The following is a 26,117-nucleotide window of genomic DNA, read 5'->3' on the forward strand; positions in this document are numbered from 1 at the left end:
TCGCCTTCTTTACTAGTCTTTGAAATTATGTTGATAGTCCTAAATAGAAAGCTTTATTACAACTGTCACATAAACTTAACATTAACCTAGAAAATAAAATATTGACCAATGAACCATGAAAATGAGGTTAAGGTCAGATGAACCATGTCAAGCAGGCATGTACAGCTAACTTAAGTTGACCTATTGCTTATATGGTTTAAGAAAAAGACCAAAACACAAAAAATAATACTGAGCTATAAACCGTGAAAATGAAGTCAAGGTCAAATAAAATCTGTGCGACTGACATATAGATTATGAAATATTTCCATACACCAAAAATAGTAGACCTATTGCACATAGTATAAGAAAAAAATACCCAAACTCACAAAATTATTTTTGACCACTTAACCATGAAAATGAGGTCAAGGTAAGATGACAGCTACCAGCTAGACATGTACATTACAATCATTCCATACACCAAATATAGTAGACCTATTGCATACATTAGATGAAAAACAGACCAAAACACAAAAACTTAACTACTGAACCATGAAAACGAGGTCACGGTCAGATGACACCTGCCAGTTGGACATGTACACATTACAGTCCTTCCATACACCGAATATAGTAGACCTATTACTTATAGTATCTGAGATATGGACTTGACCACCAAAACTTAATCTTGTACACTGATCCGTGACATGAGGTCAGGGTCAAGTGAAAACTGTCTGACGGGCACGAGGACTTTGCAAGGTACGCACATACCAAATATAGTTATCCTATTACTTATAATAAAAAAAAAAAATCAAGTTGTCACTGAACTATGAAAATGAGGTCAAGGACATTGGGCATGTGACTGACGAAAACTTCATAAAATGAGGAGTCTATATAAAAAAGTATGAAGCATCCAGGTCTTCACGCATTGTTGGTCATCACCATTCCAGTATAGGTCGTTGTTTTAATAAAAAAAAAATCAGGCAACAAAGGATGTTAATTCCTAGCGAGATTTAAAAAAAGACAATCTTAAACATCAGAGAGGGAAAACCAAGCATTAAATTCTAATTCGTAAACTCAAATGAACATAAAATATTTACCAAATAACCACAAACTCTTACATGGGAAACGCTACTTGCAGAGTCAAGCGCACATTTGATTATAAATATGAGTATAATATTGTTTAAAGTTCGTAAATATATAGCTATTAAGCCGCTTGTACTGGTTTCCCCATACTTGTGGTCCACAAATCTGAAAATAAATAATATGAATTTAAGGAAATTTTGCAGCTTTTGAATATCCTGAATATAACTATCATTGATGGAGATAAACTGTAAACAGCAATAATGTTCAGAAAAGCAAGATCAAGAAACAACTGAGACAAACGTGTGCACAATCTTCATAAGCATACCCGTCAACATTTCAAAATGCCCATGGGGGTGTGACGTGCAAGATGGCTGCCATAGTCCTACACAACTTTTAAAGGGGCCTTCAAATTTAGTTTAATGTTGTTTATTATCTTCACATAGCAATACCCATGGTAAACTTGGTTGTTTTCCTTTAAATCGAAGACAGTGAAAATTGCTCTTTCCAAATTGGAACCTCCATAGGGGAAATCCCCCGCAAAAAGTGAGTTGGCAGGTATGCATAAGGGTATCAATGTTTTGGAATGTGTACCATGACCCTGCCTGCTCAAAATACTTTGGTTTCAGAGATACAAGACAAAATCTACATTTTACCCCTATATGTTCTATTTTTAGCCATGGTAGCCATCTCAATTGGTCAACCGATACATTTTTTAAACTAGATACCCCAATAATGATTGTCGACAAGTTCAGAGAAGATTTTTGTAAAAGTTAATGGACGCCAGCGAATACAACGCTGGACGCCAGGTGATGAGAAAAGCTCACTTGGCCCAGTGGGTCAGATGAGCTAAAAATCATAATTACCAGTAATAAGAAAGGACAGAAAACATGAAACAGGACAAAGGATGGACGAACATGTCGTTTTGTTAAAACACTGTCCCAGGTTAGGGAAGGTTGGGATCCCGCTAAAATGTTAAACTCCGCCATATTCTATATGTATGTGCCTGTTCAAAGTCAGGAGCCTGTAACTCAGTAGTTGTTGTTTGTTTTAAAATGTGATACATATTTGTTTTTCTTCCATAAATTAGGCCGTTAGTTTCTCGTTTGAATTGTTTTACATTATCATTTAGGGTCTTTTATAGCTGACTATGCGGTTTGGGCTTAGCTCATTGTTGAAAGCCATAAGGTGACTTATAGTTGTTAATTTCTGTGTTATTTTGTCTCTAATTGACAATTGTCTTATTGGCAATACTACCACATGTTTTTAATATGTGCATCACCGTATGAGGGGGTAATGAGATGTTACATAGGTTTTATCAAGGATTCATATAGTACTATCAGAGACATATAATTGTATTATAAGTCTGGTACTATACACATTCTTGGTTTTCAAATAAATTTTATTTAAGAATCTTTCAAAATAATTTATAGGCTTAAACAAAACAAACATATTGCTGATAGCCTACACATCATATTTTATTTTCATCAACATAATAAACATGAATACAAGTTTAGTAAAAATAGCATACGTCATAATACATAAAGAAAACTCTTAAAAAGTAATGCACCATGTTTAAAATAATATGATGACGAACATCTGCATCATGATACAAAATTACTAAGTGACAGTTTATAAATATATTGTAACTTGTAGTGTTATGACACTGTAGTACATCTTTAAATCTTAAGTAAGGTGTAATGAGAAATATATTATTGTAAAACATAAATGACAGTATTGTTGATTCATTTCAATTTCCTGGATACCAGTTCTGTGGTTTTGTTATAAAAATACTGACAATGTCCAGTACATGCAACTCTGCTTGCACCTTTATGTGTGAGGCATTTACAAATATTGATTGTGAAATGGTTTTGTTATATAAAAGTTGATAGCCGACTCTGTCCAGTACATGCAACTCTGCTTGCACCATTTTGTGCGAGGCATGTACAAATTTTTATTGAGATATAAACAAACTTTTAATATATCAATACATTTAGTAGGATGTCTACAGGGTCCACTAGACTATACTTCATTATCTAACTCATAAGGGAATTAACCTTGTAAGCCATCAGTGATTTTGCAATCCAATTTACCAAATGAAGCAAAAATTTAAATTTTGGAATTATGTTTTCACTTGTGCTTAAATTAACTACATACATTTTTTTGTTTTTAAAATTCTATCCATCAAAATGTGTTAGTTACAATTTGAATTCTATTCCCAAAGTGTCAGTTACAATTTGAATTCAATTTCCAAAATGTGTCCGTAACAATTTGACCTCTATTTCCAAAATGTGTCAGTTACAATTTGAATTCTATTTCCAAAATGGGTCAATTACCATTTAAATTTTATTTCCAAAATGTGTCAGTTACAATTTGAATTTGATTTCCAAAATGCGTCAGTTAAAATTTGAATTTAATTTCCAAAATGGGTCAGTTACAATTTGAATTTTATTTCCAAAATGTGTCAGTTACAATTTGAATTTATTTCCAAAATGTGTCGGTTACAATTTGAATTTTATTTCCAAAATGGGTCAGTTACAATTTGAATTTTATTTCCAAAATGTGTTAGTTAAAATTTTTCCAAAATGTGTTAGTTACAATTTGAATTTTATTTCCAAAATGTGTCAGTAACAATTTGAATTTTATTTCCAAACTGTGTCAGTTACAATTTGAATTCGATTTCCAACATGGGTCAGTTACAATTTGAATTCGATTTCCAAAATCTGTCAGTTACAATTTGAATTCTATTTTCAAACTGTCGGTTACAATTTGAATTCTATTTCCAAAATGTGTCAGTTACAATTTTAATTTTATTTCCAAAATGTGTCAGTTACAATTTGAATTTTATTTCCAAACTGTGTCGGGTACGATTGGAATTCTATTTCCAAAAATTATGAATTATAAAGTTTAAATAGTTCAAATGTTCATGCAGCAAATTAAATAATGTTTCTTTTTCAATGAAAATAAAATATCAAATGTATATCATTTCAGAATTACATTGCAAGATTGCGAGTTCCCTTTGAATGACAAAACCATATCCTGAAGACTTAGAAACCGCCGATTCCTCTATAGAAAAAACACAGAAACACACCAACAAGAACTAGCTCAGAAACCCAGAACCAACTATGTTAAATGTTAGTGAAGATGCAGCGCTGCAATCAAGTGTATTTCTGAAATGATCATTTGATATTTTCTTAGTCCACCACAAAACTTTTAAGATATAGATTAAAGAAGCATGAACTAAACTATTAGTTTAATAGAATTTTATTTGTGTTGATAAAAATGAGAAATTATTTTAACAAAATGACTTTTTTTTATTTTTATCTTACAAAATCAATGATGGATATACAAGAAACAAACCCAAATGATTAAAATATTGTTTGGGTGTTCCAATCAATTACTCAAAAGATGTCCATTTGTACAAAAAAGGAACATACATAATATTCTAATTTCTTCATCAGTAAATATGGTAACTTGTTAAATTTAAACATTGTTTCCATTTTAGGCATTTTAAGATACTATGAAGAGCTGGTATTAACTTCAACCAACACCACTGTTTAATTGATGGTTTGGCTATAATTCATTTTTAAATTTCAAAAATTGAAACCAGAAGAATGTGATATATATATTTTGAAAAGAAATAATTGAAACTCAACTTGAATTTCAAACAATCTAAATACAGTCATATTGTTACAATTACCTTAAAAATAAATTCAGGTAAATATGTATATATCTTATAAAATTGAGAATCAGAAACTACTTTTATGAATAAGAATGTTGAAGATTTTGTACAGTACATCTTTAATTGTGCATGTTAATATCTCGTTGAAGACATATTGAGGGCACTTAACAAATTATCATCCGATATTATGAACATTACAGAATTTTATTATCTAAATCTATAAACTATATAATTAGATTTTCCAAAGCAATAAACTGTCTCATCACAATAATCAGTTCAACCGTTTGGCTGTCATGCTGCACCTGATACGACTGAACCATCATCTGTTTTAAGTTGAATCTGTAACAAAAACAATTTGGAAATTAATGTGATGGATGTTTTATGTTAAATCCTAAATTGGAGACAGGTATATATTTACAATCTCTATATATTTTGATAAAAATATACTTCACATGAATAAATCTGAATGAAGTAAATTTATAAGACCAATGTCTGTTATAAAGCTTCGGTTTATTGTTTCCAGCAAAAATGTTTTATTAACTAATAAAAAAGACATAGTTTTGAGAAATATTGTTATGACCAAATACTTACATGCAACTTGTCCCAATATGCTTTCATGGTAAAGGAGTGTTACATATTGAGGCTGTATCTGTAACAAAAACAAAAAAAATACATTAATTTCAGTTTTAAAAAGAGACTATTTCCAGTTGCAAACCACTTTAGAAATTAATGTGATGCATGTTTAATGCCAATTCCGAAATTAGAGACGAGACAAAGTAGTTTTACTATCACTGAGCATTCTTATTAAATATAAAAAAAGAAAATATACATCATTACAGTAAATAATTTAATAAGAGAAATGTAGGACCAATTTGTAATAAACTTTTAAACTTGTTCCTGGAAAAACTTTTTTTTATTATTTCAGAATAATTGAAAAGACAAAATACCTACATGTCACTTATTCTTATGTGTTATCTACAATGCAAGCATCTTTCATGGTAAAGGAGTGCCAACATATTTAGGCTGGATCTGCAACAAAACCAAAAATTATAAATTTGTTGCAATATCAAAATCAAGACAATTTGCTTTTGTAAATCAATTTAGAAATTAATGTGATGCATGTTTTAAGTCAAATCCTAAATTGGAAATGCATATTTGCAATTACTGTATATTCTTATCAAAATATAAAAGTTTTAGTCCAATTTGTTATATAGTCTCAATCAGTTATTTCACTTACATAGAAATAGAAACATAGATTAAAGTGGAATACTTACATGTGACGTATCCTAATGCACTATCTACAATGAAACTATCTTCATTGGAGAGGAGTAACATAAATAGGCTGCATCTGTAACAAAAAAAAGTTTCATAATGGTATTTTTTAATAAAGAATATTTGCTGTTCATTCAATTCAGAAATTAAAGTGGCGCATATTTTATGTCAAATCCTAAATTTGAGACAAGCATATTTACAATTACTTTACATTCTTATTGAAATAAACCTTACTATAGTAAATATTGGAAAAAAGAAATGTCAAGACCAATTTGTTATTAAATTTCAAGATGTTCCATGAAAAAAATGATTTTTGTTACCCAAAACATAATTATTATAATAGTTAAAAGTACAATTACAATGACCAAATACATACATGTCAATACTCCTCAAGTGTTGTATACCATGAAAGCATCTTCATTGTCTAGTAGTATAACATATTTTGGCTGTATCTGTTGAAAAAATAAATTCTAAATTAGTAATAGCTTTAAATAGAGAAAATTGATAGTTGTAATTTATTCAAATTTAATATCATGATGCATTTTTCTTTAAAATCCTCATTTAGAGACAAGTATATAGACAATTCTATACATACTACATAACAGTATACATTTGAATAAAAGGAATTTTAAACCAATTTGTAATAAATTCTTATTTTTGCTGTTGTTCTGGGGAAAACAGATATTTGTTATCCCACACATATAGACATAGTTTAAAATACAGTTATAAATACCAAATACATACATGCTAAACATTCCGATGTGGGATCCATCTACCATGAAACAATCTTCATTGTCCAGTAGCACAACATATGTAGGCTGTATCTATAACAAAAAAAATCTTTATGAATTAGCATCAGCTTTGGATAGACTATTGGCTCTTAAAATCAATTATAAAATAAATGTGGCAGGTATTTCATGTCGAATTCATAATTTGACAAAAGTATGTTAACAATTACAACACATTTTTGTTAAAATATACTACATAAGTTTATAAATTCGAATAAAGGAAATATTAAGACTAATTCAAAATTTATTGTTATTGGGGCTGTTGTTCCAAGTCCAAACATATTTTCATTCCCGAACACTATAAAACAAGTGATCACACTGTGAAATGTCTTGCCTTCTTTGCTAATCATTGATATTATATGTTGATAGTCCTAAATATAAAGCTTTATTACAACTGTCACATAAACTCAACATTAACAAAGAAAACAAAACATTGATCAATGAACCATGCAATGAGGTCATGGTCAGATAAACAGCATGTACAGCTAACAATTCTTCAATACAACAAATATAGTTGATTTATTGCTTACTAGTATAAATTAAGAAAAACAGATCAAAACACAAACACTTAAAGTCATAAGAAACCTCAAATAAAAAAAAAATAATGCATATGTTTTTTATAACTCAATGGATAGTTTTCATTGTAAAACTTATGTACAAATACTGTTTTCTGAAGAAAATTATTTAATTTATTCATATTTAAAAGAAGTTTACTTTATTTGAATTGCTTCCTTCCAGCAAGCAATTCCCCCGATATATTTTCCGTATGCAAGGTGACCTCAGTGCAGACCTGCCAACTTTTGAAAATCTCCATGGGGGATTTTAGCGCGCGACAAGATTTTTAAGGGTTACAATTTTAGCGACTTTTCTGTGAGCATTGTTTTTTACTCCTAAAATAGTATAAGTTCTCTTCTTTTTTCTTTTGGTATACTAATGATGAGCTTGTAGGCCTTGATTTCTTTTATTTGCATGATTCTTTTACTATTAAATTATAAAATTGACAAAATAACTGAGGAATAGAGAAAATGGCATTAAAAATAAAGGATTTAAAGTAGAGAACCCCCTTTTCCCCCCTCCAAAGACCTTCTCATCTATGAACCTTGACTCAAAACACCTAAAACTACATGTCCTAAAGTAAGAAGGATGAATACAGATTTTGATTTAGTCTTACTCATGGTCTTATTAGTATCAATGAAATAAAATTTGAGTTATCTTTCTTTGTATTCAGAGGTGCTCTTACCAGCGGTGGCTTATACAGTAATACAGTAGAAGTGTATACAAAATGGCGTCGATTTTAAATCAACAGACACACGATGTCTGGTTTTAAAGTATAAACAAATTGCAAGATAAACGATGTTTTCTTGAGAGTTCATTACAGTTCTCATCTTTCAATTAATTATGATTTTGCTGTGGAACTACGGCAAATGTTGCAAATTGTACTTGTATGATAAATTGAATAAAATTGAAAGGCTGTTTGACCAAATTTGTGTAAACAACTTAATTTTGATGACTGTTACGACCCATTAGGTAATCTGAATTCTGATTACATACAAACACTAATTATGACACCTGTTGATTAGCGTAGGGTCATTAACTTGTCATAATATGTCCCCAGGTAAAATGAATGATTTTTTAAAATTGATCAGAAAAACTTCAAAATCGGTAAACAATATTTTTTTCGGGTATATTTGTTGAAAATCGGGATTTTGACTAATTTTACGATCCCGATATCGGGATTCGGGTTGAGGGGTAAAAATCGGGATGATACCGCGAAAATCGGGATAGTTGGCAGGTCTGTCAGTGTGACCCATCTCGTAAAAATCCGGTGACCACAATACTCATGGATGTCCTTAATATAAACTATTATCTGAATTTACATGTTAAACACGTGCTCAATTTCCATGCTTTTTTGTTTATTTTTCGTCAATTGTTGACAAACAGGTGACAATCGTTAAACTTCGGCTTCAAAACACGATCTTTGATTACCTGCCATATTTTCACAACAACACTGAGCGATTGAAAAAAAAATTGACGATTATACGAAATTTACACGAAAAAAATGATAAATTCGAGCACAGAAGACTAAGTTTATGATGTTTGTATGCATTGGTTTAAGAATTGGAAGAACATTATTTTTCACCGGTCACTCGTTTCTTATGACTTTAACAATGGACAGTGAAAATGAGGTCAAGTTCAAATAAAACCTGCGTAACAGACATATAGATCATAAAATATTTTCATACACCATATATAGTTGACCTAATGCATAGAGTATTAGAAAAAAAGACCAAAACTCAAAAACTTTGACCACTGATCAATGAAAATGAGGTCAAGGTCAGATGACACCTGCCAGTTGGACATGTTTAACTTGCTGTCCTTCCATACACTGAATATAACTAGACCTATTGCTTATAGTTTCTGAGATATGGACTTGACCACCAAAACTTAACCTTGTTCACTGATCCATGAAATGAAGTCAATGTCAAGTGAAAACTGTTTGAAGAGCATGAGGACCTTGCAAGGTACGCAAATATAAAAAATAGCTATCCAATTGGAAATGTGACTGACAGAAAGTTCATAACACGAGGCATCTATATACAAAGTATGAAGCATCCAGGTCTTCTACCTTCTAAAATAAAATGCTATTACGAAGTTAGCTATGTCAAGCATTCTTCAACAAAAGTTGCAGGCTTGACAAAAATGGAAAACATATCTTAAATCAGCGACATTTAATTTACAATTACTGTGAATTCTAATTAAAATATGCCTCAAATTTGAATAAAAGAAATTGATTTAAGACCAAATTTATCATACAATTCTAAGCTATTGTTACAGTAAAACATATTTTTATTGTCTCCCTTATATTAACATAGTTTCAAGTACAATCGTAATTAGCAAATACTAACATGCGACTCTTCCCGGTAGTTTTTCACCATGAAATCCCTCTCGTTGGAGTGGAACATATTTGGGTATCTGTAACAAAAGGAAATAATAAATTAGTATCAGCTTCAAAATAGGGAAAATATTTTGGCTTTTGAAATTGATGTGATGTGTTTTGAATCAAATCTTAAATCAGCGACATTTGATTTACAATTACTGTGAATTCTAATTAAAATATGCCTCATTCGAGCTAAATTTGAATAAAAGAAATTGATTTAAGACCAAATTTGTCATACAATTCTAAGCTATTGTTACAGTAAAACATATTTTTATTGTCTCCCTTATATTAACATAGTTTCAAGTACAATTGTAATTAGCAAATACTAACATGCGACTCTTCCCGGTAGTTTTTCACCATGAAATCCCTCTCGTTGGAGTGGAACATATTTGGGTATCTGTAACAAAAGGAAATAATAAATTAGTATCAGCTTCAAAATAGGGAATATATTTTGGCTTTTGAAATTGATGTGATGTGTTTTGAATCAAATCTTAAATCAGCGACATTTGATTAACAATTACTGTGAATTCTAATTAAAATATGCCTCATTCGAGTCTAAATTTGAATAAAAGAAATTGATTTAAGACCAAATTTATCATACAATTCTAAGCTATTGTTACAGTAAAACATATTTTTATTGTCTCCCTTATATTAACATAGTTTCAAGTACAATTGTAATTAGCAAATACTAACATGCGACTCTTCCCGGCAGTTTTTCACCATGAAATCCCTCTCGTTGGAGTGGAACATATTTGGGTATCTGTAACAAAAGGAAATAATAAATTAGTATCAGCTTCAAAATGGGGAATATATTTTGGCTATTGAAATTGATGTGATGTGTTTTGAATTAAATCTTAAATCAGTGACATTTGATTTACAATTACTGTGAATTCTAATTAAAATATGCCTCATTCGAGTCTAAATTTGAATAAAAGAAATTGATTTAAGACCAAATTTGTCATACAATTCTAAGCTATTGTTACAGTAAAACATATTTTTATTGTCTCCCCCTATATTAACATAGTTTCAAGTACAATTGTAATTAGCAAATACTAACATGCGACTCTTCCCGGTAGTTTTTCACCATGAAATCCCTCTCGTTGGAGTGGAACATATTTGGGTATCTGTAACAAAAGGAAATAATAAATTAGTATCAGCTTCAAAATAGGGAATATATTTTGGCTTTTGAAATTGATGTGATGTGTTTTGAATCAAATCTTAAATCAGCGACATTTGATTTACAATTACTGTGAATTCTAATTAAAATATGCCTCATTCGAGTCTAAATTTGAATAAAAGAAATTGATTTAAGACAAAATTTGTCATACAATTCTAAGCTATTGTTACAGTAAAACATATTTTTATTGTCTCCCCCTATATTAACATAGTTTCAAGTACAATTGTAATTAGCAAATACTAACATGCGACTCTTCCCGGCAGTTTTTCACCATGAAATCCCTCTCGTTGGAGTGGAACATATTTGGGTATCTGTAACAAAAGGAAATAATAAATTAGTATCAGCTTCAAAATAGGGAATATATTTTGGCTTTTGAAATTGATGTGATGTGTTTTGAATCAAATCTTAAATCAGCGACATTTGATTAACAATTACTGTGAATTCTAATTAAAATATGCCTCATTCGAGTCTAAATTTGAATAAAAGAAATTGATTTAAGACCAAATTTATCATACAATTCTAAGCTATTGTTACAGTAAAACATATTTTTATTGTCTCCCTTATATTAACATAGTTTCAAGTACAATTGTAATTAGCAAATACTAACATGCGACTCTTCCCGGCAGTTTTTCACCATGAAATCCCTCTCGTTGGAGTGGAACATATTTGGGTATCTGTAACAAAAGGAAATAATAAATTAGTATCAGCTTCAAAATGGGGAATATATTTTGGCTATTGAAATTGATGTGATGTGTTTTGAATTAAATCTTAAATCAGTGACATTTGATTTACAATTACTGTGAATTCTAATTAAAATATACCTCATTCGAGTCTAAATTTGAATAAAAGAAATTGATTTAAGACCAAATTTATCATACAATTCTAAGCTATTGTTACAGTAAAACATATTTTTATTGTCTCCCTTATATTAACATAGTTTCAAGTACAATTGTAATTAGCAAATACTAACATGCGACTCTTCCCGGTAGTTTTTCACCATGAAATCCCTCTCGTTGGAGTGGAACATATTTGGGTATCTGTAACAAAAGGAAATAATAAATTAGTATCAGCTTCAAAATGGGGAATATATTTTGGCTATTGATGTGATGTGTTTTGAATTAAATCTTAAATCAGTGACATTTGATTTACAATTACTGTGAATTCTAATTAAAATATACCTCATTCGAGTCTAAATTTGAATAAAAGAAATTGATTTAAGACCAAATTTATCATACAATTCTAAGCTATTGTTACAGTAAAACATATTTTTATTGTCTCTCTTATATTAATAGTTATCAAAGGTACCAGGATTATAATTTAATACGCCAGACGCGCGTTTCGTCTATATAAGACTCATCAGTGACACTCATATCAAAATATTTATAAAGCCAAACAAGTACAAAGTTGAAGAGCATTGAGTATCCAAAATTCCAAAAAGTTGTGCCAAATACGGCTAAGGTAATCTATGCCTGGGATAAGAAAATCCTTAGTTTTTCGAAAAATTCAAAATTTTGTGACAGGAAATTTATAAAAATGACCACATTATTGATATTCATGTCAACACCGAAGAGTTGACTACTGGGCTGGTGATACCCTCGGGGACGAAACGTCCACCAGCAGTGGCATCGACCCAGTGGTGTAAATAGTTATCAAAGGTACCAGGATTATAATTTAATATGCCAGACGCGCATTTCATCTATATAAGACTCATCAGTGACGCTCATATCAACATAGTTTCAAGTACAATTGTAATTAGCAAATACTAACATGCGACTCTTCCCGGTAGTTTTTCACCATGAAATCCCTCTCGTTGGAGTGGAACATATTTGGGTATCTGTAACAAAAGGAAATAATAAATTAGTATCAGCTTCAAAATGGGGAATATATTTTGGCTATTGAAATTGATGTGATGTGTTTTAAATTAAATCTTAAATCAGTGACATTTGATTTACAATTACTGTGAATTCTAATTAAAATATACCTCATTAGAGTCTAAATTTGAATAAAAGAAATTGATTTAAGACCAAATTTATCATACAATTCTAAGCTATTGTTACAGTAAAACATATTTTTATTGTCTCCCTTATATTAACATAGTTTCAAGTACAATTGTAATTAGCAAATACTAACATGCGACTCTTCCAAGTAGTTTTTCACCATGAAATCCCTCTCGTTGGAGTGGAACATATTTGGGTATCTGTAACAAAAGGAAATAATAAATTAGTATCAGCTTAAAAATAGGGAATATATTTTGGCTTTTGAAATTGATGTGATATGTTTTGAATCAAATCTTAAATCAGCGACATTTGATTTACAATTACTGTGAATTGTAATTAAAATATGCCTCATTCGAGTCTAAATTTGAATAAAAGAAATTGATTTAAGACCAAATTTGTCATACAATTCTAAGCTATTGTTACAGTAAAACATATTTTTATTGTCTCCCTTATATTAACATAGTTTCAAGTACAATTGTAATTAGCAAATACTAACATGCGACTCCTCCCGGTAGTTTTTCACCATGAAATCCCTCTCGTTGGAGTGGAACATATTTGGGTATCTGTAACAAAAGGAAATAATAAATTAGTATCAGCTTCAAAATGGGGAATATATTTTGGCTATTGAAATTGATGTGATGTGTTTTGAATTAAATCTTAAATCAGTGACATTTGATTTACAATTACTGTGAATTCTAATTAAAATATACCTCATTCAAGTCTAAATTTGAATAAAAGAAATTGATTTAAGACCAAATTTATCATACAATTCTAAGCTCTTGTTACAGTAAAACATATTTTTATTGTCTCCCTTATATTAACATAGTTTCAAGTACAATTGTAATTAGCAAATACTAACATGCGACTCTTCCCGGTAGTTTTTCACCATGAAATCCCTCTCGTTGGAGTGGAACATATTTGGGTATCTGTAACAAAAGGAAATAATAAATTAGTATCAGCTTCAAAATGGGGAATATATTTTGGCTATTGAAATTGATGTGATGTGTTTTGAATTAAATCTTAAATCAGTGACATTTGATTTACAATTACTGTGAATTCTAATTAAAATATACCTCATTCGAGTAAATTTGAATAAAAGAAATTGATTTAAGACCAAATTTATCATACAATTCTAAGCTATTGTTACAGTAAAACATATTTTTATTGTCTCCCTTATATTAACATAGTTTCAAGTACAATTGTAATTAGCAAATAATTACATGCAACTCTTCCCGGTAGTATTTACCATGAAATCCCTCTCGTTGGAGTGGAACATATTTGGGTATCTGTAACAAAAGGGAATAATAAATTAGTATCAGCTTCAAAATAGGGAATATATTTTGGCTTTTGAAATTGATGTGATGTGTTTTGAATCAAATCTTAAATCAGCGACATTTGATTTACAATTACTGTGAATTCTAATTAAAATATACCTCATTCGAGTCTAAATTTGAATAAAAGAAATTGATTTAAGACCAAATTTATCATACAATTCTAAGCTATTGTTACAGTAAAACATATTTTTATTGTCTCCCTTATATTAACATAGTTTCAAGTACAATTGTAATTAGCAAATACTAACATGCGACTCTTCCCGGTAGTTTTTCACCATGAAATCCCTCTCGTTGGAGTGGAACATATTTGGGTATCTGTAACAAAAGGAAATAATAAATTAGTATCAGCTTCAAAATAGGGAATATATTTTGGCTTTTGAAATTGATGTGATGTGTTTTGAATTAAATCTTAAATCAGTGACATTTGATTTACAATTACTGTGAATTCTAATTAAAATATACCTCATTCGAGTCTAAATTTGAATAAAAGAAATTGATTTAAGACCAAATTTATCATACAATTCTAAGCTATTGTTACAGTAAAACATATTTTTATTGTCTCCCTTATATTAACATAGTTTCAAGTACAATTGTAATTAGCAAATACTAACATGCGACTCTTCCCGGTAGTTTTTCACCATGAAATCCCTCTCGTTGGAGTGGAACATATTTGGGTATCTGTAACAAAAGGAAATAATAAATTAGTATCAGCTTCAAAATAGGGAATATATTTTGGCTTTTGAAATTGATGTGATGTGTTTTGAATCAAATCTTAAATCAGCGACATTTGATTTACAATTACTGTGAATTCTAATTAAAATATGCCTCATTCGAGTCTAAATTTGAATAAAAGAAATTGATTTAAGACAAAATTTGTCATACAATTCTAAGCTATTGTTACAGTAAAACATTTTTATTGTCTCCCTTATATTAACATAGTTTCAAGTACAATTGTAATTAGCAAATACTAACATGCGACTCTTCCCGGTAGTTTTTCACCATGAAATCCCTCTCGTTGGAGTGGAACATATTTGGGTATCTGTAACAAAAGGAAATAATAAATTAGTATCAGCTTCAAAATGGGGAATATATTTTGGCTATTGAAATTGATGTGATGTGTTTTGAATTAAATCTTAAATCAGTGACATTTGATTTACAATTACTGTGAATTCTAATTAAAATATGCCTCATTCGAGTCTAAATTTGAATAAAAGAAATTGATTTAAGATCAAATTTGTCATACAATTCTAAGCTATTGTTACAGTAAAACATATTTTTATTGTCTCCCCCTATATTAACATAGTTTCAAGTACAATTGTAATTAGCAAATACTAACATGCGACTCTTCCCGCTAGTTTTTCACCATGAAATCCCTCTCGTTGGAGTGGAACATATTTGGGTATCTGTAACAAAAGGAAATAATAAATTAGTATCAGCTTCAAAATAGGGAATATATTTTGGCTTTTGAAATTGATGTGATATGTTTTGAATCAAATCTTAAATCAGCGACATTTGATTTACAATTACTGTGAATTGTAATTAAAATATGCCTCATTCGAGTCTAAATTTGAATAAAAGAAATTGATTTAAGACCAAATTTGTCATACAATTCTAAGCTATTGTTACAGTAAAAAATATTTTTATTGTCTCCCTTATATTAACATAGTTTCAAGTACAATTGTAATTAGCAAATACTAACATGCGACTCTTCCCGGTAGTTTTTCACCATGAAATCCCTCTCGTTGGAGTGGAACATATTTGGGTATCTGTAACAAAAGGAAATAATAAATTAGTATCAGCTTCAAAATAGGGAATATATTTTGGCTTTTGAAATTGATGTGATGTGTTTTGAATCAAATCTTAAATCAGCGACATTTGATTTACAATTACTGTGAATTCTAATTAAAATATGCCTCATTCGAGTCTAAATTTGAATAAAAGAAATTGATTTAAGACAAAATTTGTCATACAATTCTAAGCTATTGTTACAGTAAAACATATTTTTATTGTCTCCCCCTATATTAACATAGTTTCAAGTACAATTGTAATTAGCAAATACTAACATGCGACTCTTCCCGGCAGTTTTTCACCATGAAATCCCTCTCGTTGGAGTGGAACATATTTGGGTATCTGTAACAAAAGGAAATAATAAATTAGTATCAGCTTCAAAATAGGGAATATATTTTGGCTTTTGAAATTGATGTGATGTGTTTTGAATCAAATCTTAAATCAGCGACATTTGATTAACAATTACTGTGAATTCTAATTAAAATATGCCTCATTCGAGTCTAAATTTGAATAAAAGAAATTGATTTAAGACCAAATTTATCATACAATTCTAAGCTATTGTTACAGTAAAACATATTTTTATTGTCTCCCTTATATTAACATAGTTTCAAGTACAATTGTAATTAGCAAATACTAACATGCGACTCTTCCCGGCAGTTTTTCACCATGAAATCCCTCTCGTTGGAGTGGAACATATTTGGGTATCTGTAACAAAAGGAAATAATAAATTAGTATCAGCTTCAAAATGGGGAATATATTTTGGCTATTGAAATTGATGTGATGTGTTTTGAATTAAATCTTAAATCAGTGACATTTGATTTACAATTACTGTGAATTCTAATTAAAATATACCTCATTCGAGTCTAAATTTGAATAAAAGAAATTGATTTAAGACCAAATTTATCATACAATTCTAAGCTATTGTTACAGTAAAACATATTTTTATTGTCTCCCTTATATTAACATAGTTTCAAGTACAATTGTAATTAGCAAATACTAACATGCGACTCTTCCCGGTAGTTTTTCACCATGAAATCCCTCTCGTTGGAGTGGAACATATTTGGGTATCTGTAACAAAAGGAAATAATAAATTAGTATCAGCTTCAAAATGGGGAATATATTTTGGCTATTGATGTGATGTGTTTTGAATTAAATCTTAAATCAGTGACATTTGATTTACAATTACTGTGAATTCTAATTAAAATATACCTCATTCGAGTCTAAATTTGAATAAAAGAAATTGATTTAAGACCAAATTTATCATACAATTCTAAGCTATTGTTACAGTAAAACATATTTTTATTGTCTCTCTTATATTAATAGTTATCAAAGGTACCAGGATTATAATTTAATACGCCAGACGCGCGTTTCGTCTATATAAGACTCATCAGTGACACTCATATCAAAATATTTATAAAGCCAAACAAGTACAAAGTTGAAGAGCATTGAGTATCCAAAATTCCAAAAAGTTGTGCCAAATACGGCTAAGGTAATCTATGCCTGGGATAAGAAAATCCTTAGTTTTTCGAAAAATTCAAAATTTTGTGACAGGAAATTTATAAAAATGACCACATTATTGATATTCATGTCAACACCGAAGAGTTGACTACTGGGCTGGTGATACCCTCGGGGACGAAACGTCCACCAGCAGTGGCATCGACCCAGTGGTGTAAATAGTTATCAAAGGTACCAGGATTATAATTTAATACGCCAGACACGCATTTCATCTATATAAGACTCATCAGTGACGCTCATATCAACATAGTTTCAAGTACAATTGTAATTAGCAAATACTAACATGCGACTCTTCCCGGTAGTTTTTCACCATGAAATCCCTCTCGTTGGAGTGGAACATATTTGGGTATCTGTAACAAAAGGAAATAATAAATTAGTATCAGCTTCAAAATGGGGAATATATTTTGGCTATTGAAATTGATGTGATGTGTTTTAAATTAAATCTTAAATCAGTGACATTTGATTTACAATTACTGTGAATTCTAATTAAAATATACCTCATTAGAGTCTAAATTTGAATAAAAGAAATTGATTTAAGACCAAATTTATCATACAATTCTAAGCTATTGTTACAGTAAAACATATTTTTATTGTCTCCCTTATATTAACATAGTTTCAAGTACAATTGTAATTAGCAAATACTAACATGCGACTCTTCCAAGTAGTTTTTCACCATGAAATCCCTCTCGTTGGAGTGGAACATATTTGGGTATCTGTAACAAAAGGAAATAATAAATTAGTATCAGCTTAAAAATAGGGAATATATTTTGGCTTTTGAAATTGATGTGATATGTTTTGAATCAAATCTTAAATCAGCGACATTTGATTTACAATTACTGTGAATTGTAATTAAAATATGCCTCATTCGAGTCTAAATTTGAATAAAAGAAATTGATTTAAGACCAAATTTGTCATACAATTCTAAGCTATTGTTACAGTAAAACATATTTTTATTGTCTCCCTTATATTAACATAGTTTCAAGTACAATTGTAATTAGCAAATACTAACATGCGACTCCTCCCGGTAGTTTTTCACCATGAAATCCCTCTCGTTGGAGTGGAACATATTTGGGTATCTGTAACAAAAGGAAATAATAAATTAGTATCAGCTTCAAAATGGGGAATATATTTTGGCTATTGAAATTGATGTGATGTGTTTTGAATTAAATCTTAAATCAGTGACATTTGATTTACAATTACTGTGAATTCTAATTAAAATATACCTCATTCGAGTCTAAATTTGAATAAAAGAAATTGATTTAAGACAAAATTTATCATACAATTCTAAGCTCTTGTTACAGTAAAACATATTTTTATTGTCTCCCTTATATTAACATAGTTTCAAGTACAATTGTAATTAGCAAATACTAACATGCGACTCTTCCCGGTAGTTTTTCACCATGAAATCCCTCTCGTTGGAGTGGAACATATTTGGGTATCTGTAACAAAAGGAAATAATAAATTAGTATCAGCTTCAAAATGGGGAATATATTTTGGCTATTGAAATTGATGTGATGTGTTTTGAATTAAATCTTAAATCAGTGACATTTGATTTACAATTACTGTGAATTCTAATTAAAATATACCTCATTCGAGTAAATTTGAATAAAAGAAATTGATTTAAGACCAAATTTATCATACAATTCTAAGCTATTGTTACAGTAAAACATATTTTTATTGTCTCCCTTATATTAACATAGTTTCAAGTACAATTGTAATTAGCAAATAATTACATGCAACTCTTCCCGGTAGTATTTACCATGAAATCCCTCTCGTTGGAGTGGAACATATTTGGGTATCTGTAACAAAAGGGAATAATAAATTAGTATCAGCTTCAAAATAGGGAATATATTTTGGCTTTTGAAATTGATGTGATGTGTTTTGAATCAAATCTTAAATCAGCGACATTTGATTTACAATTACTGTGAATTCTAATTAAAATATACCTCATTCGAGTCTAAATTTGAATAAAAGAAATTGATTTAAGACCAAATTTATCATACAATTCTAAGCTCTTGTTACAGTAAAACATATTTTTATTGTCTCCCTTATATTAACATAGTTTCAAGTACAATTGTAATTAGCAAATACTAACATGCGACTCTTCCCGGTAGTTTTTCACCATGAAATCCCTCTCGTTGGAGTGGAACATATTTGGGTATCTGTAACAAAAGGAAATAATAAATTAGTATCAGCTTCAAAATAGGGAATATATTTTGGCTTTTGAAATTGATGTGATGTGTTTTGAATTAAATCTTAAATCAGTGACATTTGATTTACAATTACTGTGAATTCTAATTAAAATATACCTCATTCGAGTCTAAATTTGAATAAAAGAAATTGATTTAAGACCAAATTTATCATACAATTCTAAGCTATTGTTACAGTAAAACATATTTTTATTGTCTCCCTTATATTAACATAGTTTCAAGTACAATTGTAATTAGCAAATACTAACATGCGACTCTTCCCGGTAGTTTTTCACCATGAAATCCCTCTCGTTGGAGTGGAACATATTTGGGTATCTGTAACAAAAGGAAATAATAAATTAGTATCAGCTTCAAAATAGGGAATATATTTTGGCTTTTGAAATTGATGTGATGTGTTTTGAATTAAATCTTAAATCAGTGACATTTGATTTACAATTACTGTGAATTCTAATTAAAATATACCTCATTCGAGTCTAAATTTGAATAAAAGAAATTGATTTAAGACCAAATTTATCATACAATTCTAAGCTATTGTTACAGTAAAACATATTTTTATTGTCTCCCCCTATATTAACATAGTTTCAAGTACAATTGTAATTAGCAAATACTAACATGCGACTCTTCCCGGTAGTTTTTCACCATGAAATCCCTCTCGTTGGAGTGGAACATATTTGGGTATCTGTAACAAAAGGAAATAATAAATTAGTATCAGCTTCAAAATAGGGAATATATTTTGGCTTTTGAAATTGATGTGATGTGTTTTGAATCAAATCTTAAATCAGCGACATTTGATTTACAATTACTGTGAATTCTAATTAAAATATGCCTCATTCGAGTCTAAATTTGAATAAAAGAAATTGATTTAAGACAAAATTTGTCATACAATTCTAAGCTATTGTTACAGTAAAACATTTTTATTGTCTCCCTTATATTAACATAGTTTCAAGTACAATTGTAATTAGCAAATACTAACATGCGACTCTTCCCGGTAGTTTTTCACCATGAAATCCCTCTCGTTGGAGTGGAACATATTTGGGTATCTGTAACAAAAGGAAATAATAAATTAGTATCAGCTTCAAAATGGGGAATATATTTTGGCTATTGAAATTGATGTGATGTGTTTTGAATTAAATCTTAAATCAGTGACATTTGATTTACAATTACTGTGAATTCTAATTAAAATATACCTCATTCGAGTCTAAATTTGAATAAAAGAAATTGATTTAAGACCAAATTTATCATACAATTCTAAGCTCTTGTTACAGTAAAACATATTTTTATTGTCTCCCTTATATTAACATAGTTTCAAGTACAATTGTAATTAGCAAATACTAACATGCGACTCTTCCCGGTAGTTTTTCACCATGAAATCCCTCTCGTTGGAGTGGAACATATTTGGGTATCTGTAACAAAAGGAAATAATAAATTAGTATCAGCTTCAAAATGGGGAATATATTTTGGCTATTGAAATTGATGTGATGTGTTTTGAATTAAATCTTAAATCAGTGACATTTGATTTACAATTACTGTGAATTCTAATTAACATATACCTCATTCGAGTCTAAATTTGAATAAAAGAAATTGATTTAAGACCAAATTTATCATACAATTCTAAGCTATTGTTACAGTAAAACATATTTTTATTGTCTCCCTTATATTAACATAGTTTCAAGTACAATTGTAATTAGCAAATACTAACATGCGACTCTTCTCGATAGTTTTTCACCATGAAATCCCTCTCGTTGGAGTGGAACATATTTGGGTATCTGTAACAAAAGGAAATAATAAATTAGTATCAGCTTCAAAATAGGGAATATATTTTGGCTTTTGAAATTGATGTGATGTGTTTTGAATCAAATCTTAAATCAGTGACATTTGATTTACAATTACTGTGAATTCTAATTAAAATATGCCTCATTCGAGTCTAAATTTGAATAAAAGAAATTGATTTAAGACCAAATTTGTCATACAATTCTAAGCTATTGTTACAGTAAAACATATTTTTATTGTCTCCCTTATATTAACATAGTTTCAAGTACAATTGTAATTAGCAAATACTAACATGCGACTCTTCCTGGTAGTATTTACCATGAAATCCCTCTCGTTGGAGTGGAACATATTTGGGTATCTGTAACAAAAGGGAATAATAAATTAGTATCAGCTTCAAAATAGGGAATATATTTTGGCTTTTGAAATTGATGTGATGTGTTTTGAATTAAATCTTAAATCAGTGACATTTGATTTACAATTACTGTGAATTCTAATTAAAATATACCTCATTCGAGTCTAAATTTGAATAAAAGAAATTGATTTAAGACAAAATTTGTCATACAATTCTAAGCTATTGTTACAGTAAAACATATTTTTATTGTCTCCCTTATATTAACATAGTTTCAAGTACAATTGTACTGAGCAAATACTAACATGCGACTCTTCCCGGTAGTATTTACCATGAAATCCCTCTCGTTGGAGTGGAACATATTTGGGTATCTGTAACAAAAGGAAATAATAAATTAGTATCAGCTTCAAAATGGGGAATATATTTTGGCTATTGAAATTGATGTGATGTGTTTTGAATTAAATCTTAAATCAGTGACATTTGATTTACAATTACTGTGAATTCTAATTAAAATATACCTCATTCGAGTCTAAATTTGAATAAAAGAAATTGATTTAAGACCAAATTTATCATACAATTCTAAGCTATTGTTACAGTAAAACATATTTTTATTGTCTCCCTTATATTAACATAGTTTCAAGTACAATTGTAATTAGCAAATACTAACATGCGACTCTTCCCGATAGTTTTTCACCATGAAATCACTCTCGTTGGAGTGGAACATATTTGGGTATCTGTAACAAAAGGAAATAATAAATTAGTATCAGCTTCAAAATAGGGAATATATTTTGGCTTTTGAAATTGATGTGATGTGTTTTGAATCAAATCTTAAATCAGTGACATTTGATTTACAATTACTGTGAATTCTAATTAAAATATGCCTCATTCGAGTCTAAATTTGAATAAAAGAAATTGATTTAAGACCAAATTTGTCATACAATTCTAAGCTATTGTTACAGTAAAACATATTTTTATTGTCTCCCTTATATTAACATAGTTTCAATTACAATTGTAATTAGCAAATACTAACATGCGACTCTTCCTGGTAGTATTTACCATGAAATCCCTCTCTTTGGAGTGGAACATATTTGGGTATCTGTAACAAAAGGAAATAATAAATTAGTATCAGCTTCAAAATAGGGAATATATTTTGGCTTTTGAAATTGATGTGATGTGTTTTGAATTAAATCTTAAATCAGTGACATTCGATTTACAATTACTGTGAATTCTAATTAAAATATACCTCATTCGAGTCTAAATTTGAATAAAAGAAATTGATTTAAGACAAAATTTGTCATACAATTCTAAGCTATTGTTACAGTAAAACATATTTTTATTGTCTCCCTTATATTAACATAGTTTCAAGTACAATTGTACTTAGCAAATACTAACATGCGACTCTTCCCGGTAGTATTTACCATGAAATCCCTCTCGTTGGAGTGGAACATATTTGGGTATCTGTAACAAAAGGAAATAATAAATTAGTATCAGCTTCAAAATAGGGAATATATTTTGGCTTTTGAAATTGATGTGATGTGTTTTGAATCAAATCTTAAATCAGCGACATTTGATTTACAATTACTGTGAATTCTAATTAAAATATGCCTCATTCTAGTCTAAATTTGAATAAAAGAAATTGATTTGATACCAAATTTGTCATACAATTCTAAGCTATTGTTACAGTAAAACATATTTTTATTGTCTCCCTTATATTAACATAGTTTCAAGTACAATTGTAATTAGCAAATACTAACATGCGACTCTTCCCAGTAGTTTTTCACCATGAAATCCCTCTCGTTGGAGTGGAACATATTTGGGTATCTGTAACAAAAGGAAATAATAAATTAGTATCAGCTTCAAAATGGGGAATATATTTTGGCTTTTGAAATTGATGTGATGTGTTTTGAATTAAATCTTAAATCAGTGACATTTGATTTACAATTACTGTGAATTCTAATTAAAATATACCTCATTCGAGTCTAAATTTGAATAAAAGAAATTGATTTAAGACCAAATTTATCATACAATTCTAAGCTATTGTTACAGTAAAACATATTTTTATTGTCTCCCTTATATTAACATAGTTTCAAGTACAATTGTAATTAGCAAATACTAACATGCGACTCTTCCCGGTAGTTTTTCACCATGAAATCCCTCTCGTTGGAGTGGAACATATTTGGGTATCTGTAACAAAAGGAAATAATAAATTAGTATCAGCTTCAAAATAGGGAATATATTTTGGCTTTTGAAATTGATGTGATGTGTTTTGAATCAAATCTTAAATCAGCGACATTTGATTTACAATTACTGTGAATTCTAATTAAAATATGCCTCATTCGAGTCTAAATTTGAATAAAAGAAATTGATTTAAGACAAAATTTGTCATACAATTCTAAGCTATTGTTACAGTAAAACATATTTTTATTGTCTCCCCCTATATTAACATAGTTTCAAGTACAATTGTAATTAGCAAATACTAACATGCGACTCTTCCCGGCAGTTTTTCACCATGAAATCCCTCTCGTTGGAGTGGAACATATTTGGGTATCTGTAACAAAAGGAAATAATAAATTAGTATTAGCTTCAAAATAGGGAATATATTTTGGCTTTTGAAATTGATGTGATGTGTTTTGAATCAAATCTTAAATCAGCGACATTTGATTTACAATTACTGTGAATTCTAATTAAAATATGCCTCATTCGAGTCTAAATTTGAATAAAAGAAATTGATTTAAGACCAAATTTGTCATACAATTCTAAGCTATTGTTACAGTAAAACATATTTTTATTGTCTCCCCCTATATTAACATAGTTTCAAGTACAATTGTAATTAGCAAATACTAACATGCGACTCTTCCCGGTAGTTTTTCACCATGAAATCCCTCTCGTTGGAGTGGAACATATTTGGGTATCTGTAACAAAAGGAAATAATAAATTAGTATCAGCTTCAAAATAGGGAATATATTTTGGCTTTTGAAATTGATGTGATATGTTTTGAATCAAATCTTAAATCAGCGACATTTGATTTACAATTAAAATATGCCTCATTCGAGTCTAAATTTGAATAAAAGAAATTGATTTAAGACCAAATTTGTCATACAATTCTAATCTATTGTTACAGTAAAAAATATTTTTATTGTCTCCCTTATATTAACATAGTTTCAAGTACAATTGTAATTAGCAAATACTAACATGCGACTCTTCCCGGTAGTTTTTCACCATGAAATCCCTCTCGTTGGAGTGGAACATATTTGGGTATCTGTAACAAAAGGAAATAATAAATTAGTATCAGCTTCAAAATGGGGAATATATTTTGGCTATTGAAATTGATGTGATGTGTTTTGAATTAAATCTTAAATCAGTGACATTTGATTTACAATTACTGTGAATTCTAATTAAAATATACCTCATTCGAGTCTAAATTTGAATAAAAGAAATTGATTTAAGACCAAATTTATCATACAATTCTAAGCTCTTGTTACAGTAAAACATATTTTTATTGTCTCCCTTATATTAACATAGTTTCAAGTACAATTGTAATAAGCAAATACTAACATGCGACTCTTCCCGGTAGTTTTCACCATGAAATCCCTCTCGTTGGAGTGGAACATATTTGGGTATCTGTAACAAAAGGAAATAATAAATTAGTATCAGCTTCAAAATGGGGAATATATTTTGGCTATTGAAATTGATGTGATGTGTTTTGAATTAAATCTTAAATCAGTGACATTTGATTTACAATTACTGTGAATTCTAATTAAAATATACCTCATTCGAGTAAATTTGAATAAAAGAAATTGATTTAAGACCAAATTTATCATACAATTCTAAGCTATTGTTACAGTAAAACATATTTTTATTGTCTCCCTCTATATTAACATAGTTTCAAGTACAATTGTAATTAGCAAATACTAACATGCGACTCTTCCCGGTAGTATTTACCATGAAATCCCTCTCGTTGGAGTGGAACATATTTGGGTATCTGTAACAAAAGGAAATAATAAATTAGTATCAGCTTCAAAATAGGGAATATATTTTGGCTTTTGAAATTGATGTGATATGTTTTGAATCAAATCTTAAATCAGCGACATTTGATTTACAATTACTGTGAATTCTAATTAAAATATGCCTCATTCGAGTCTAAATTTGAATAAAAAAAATTGATTTAAGACCAAATTTATCATACAATTCTAAGCTATTGTTACAGTAAAACATATTTTTATTGTCTCCCTTATATTAAC

The 26,117-nt window shown here is 29.4% G+C and overlaps 1 long non-coding RNA gene across 2 annotated transcripts; it reads right to left on the bottom strand.

Annotated features, from left to right (window-relative positions):
- Window positions 1-2,525: 2,525 nt before the first annotated feature.
- Window positions 2,526-6,841, bottom strand: LOC134686892 (uncharacterized). 2 transcript variants are annotated; one of them, XR_010101685.1, is made up of 6 exons: window positions 6,744-6,841; window positions 6,387-6,462; window positions 6,013-6,086; window positions 5,690-5,767; window positions 5,330-5,387; window positions 2,526-5,077 (listed from the first exon to the last, which is right to left on the bottom strand). It is a non-coding gene; the product is annotated as an uncharacterized LOC134686892 (long non-coding RNA). The 2 variants fall into 2 exon arrangements; XR_010101684.1 differs by having other exon boundaries at window positions 6,755-6,835.
- Between the last annotated feature and the right edge of the window lie 19,276 nt (window positions 6,842-26,117).

The sequence above is a fragment of the Mytilus trossulus genome, chromosome 10, assembly GCF_036588685.1.
Source record: "Mytilus trossulus isolate FHL-02 chromosome 10, PNRI_Mtr1.1.1.hap1, whole genome shotgun sequence".
Lineage (NCBI taxonomy): Eukaryota > Metazoa > Mollusca > Bivalvia > Mytilida > Mytilidae > Mytilus > Mytilus trossulus.